Genomic DNA, 1,152 nt, shown 5'->3' with positions numbered 1-1,152 from the left:
GAGGACTGCGTTGGCACCGTGCCCGCAGCCAGAGCCTTTGCACCTAACTCGGAGAAAATGGAAGAAAGGGCAGAGGGAAGCGGCTGGGCCCCGCGCTGGATGCGGGCTCGAGGGCTGGCTGGCTGTCCCCCAGAGCCCCAGGCCCCCTCCACGGGTTGCGTTGGCACCGTGCCCGCAGCCAGAGCCTTTGCACCTAACTCGGAGAAAATGGAAGAAAGGGCAGAGGGAAGCGGCTGGGCCCCGCGCTGGATGCGGGCTCGAGGGCTGGCTGGCTGTCCCCCAGAGCCCCAGGCCCCCTCCACGGGTTGCGCGCCCGCCCCGCGCTGGATGCGGGCTCGAGGGCTGGCTGGCTGGTCCCCACAGCCACCCCCCCCCTCACTGCCGAAGCTGCCGCCTGTTCCAGTCGGGAGCAGGGCAGGGAACAGCTGGGAGCCGGATCGCACCCAGCAAATAAAACAGTCACAGCAACAAACTGCGCTGGCCCCGGTGACTTCCGTTTGACACCCTCTCTCCAAACACAGCCTTTCGTTTCCAACAGGAATTGTAACGCAAATATTTATTTCTCCAGCCCAGCTCACGCTTTTAAAAGGGAAACTATGCGGCATCATCTGGAGCCGGCAGAAGCTGCAGTCGCTTCCCTCCCGGGCTCCTCCATCGATCAGAGCAAGCAGCTGAAGGCAGCCCCCCTTCAGCTGTATTTTCTCTCCTGCCCACTCCCTTCCCTTGGCTGGAGGACCTTGGGAGGTTGCTGTAGGGCAGCAGGAAGGCGGTAACCTGAGCTGCAGCTTTCTCTGCCCTGAGGGATGCACAAATCTTACATCCAGCTGCCCACCTCCGGGTTTAATTGCCTGACGGAAGGAAAACTACGCTGATAGGAGGCTGGATGCGGTCTCCCGGCCGGGGCTCTCCCTGCGGTCCTTCGCCAGCCGGTGAGGCCGAAGCGTAAGGGGAACCCGCAGCCGGAGCAGCCCAGAGCCTTCGAGGGACGGGGAGGACAGGGCAGTCCAGGCGTCTGTCCTCTTCCCCTGGGCCAGTTGCTTCACACGCTGAAAGAAAAAACAACCGACAAACCGACAAATAAAAATAATAAAATAAGCAGCCGTTTGAAAAAGCCCGCGGCACGCTCGGCCACATCCGAATGGTGGAGCCGGG

The sequence above is a fragment of the Aptenodytes forsteri genome, unplaced genomic scaffold, assembly GCF_000699145.1.
Source record: "Aptenodytes forsteri isolate BGI_AS27 unplaced genomic scaffold, ASM69914v1 Scaffold258, whole genome shotgun sequence".
In the NCBI taxonomy this organism is placed as follows: Eukaryota; Metazoa; Chordata; class Aves; order Sphenisciformes; family Spheniscidae; genus Aptenodytes; species Aptenodytes forsteri.
Note: the sequence above shows the minus strand (reverse complement) of the source record.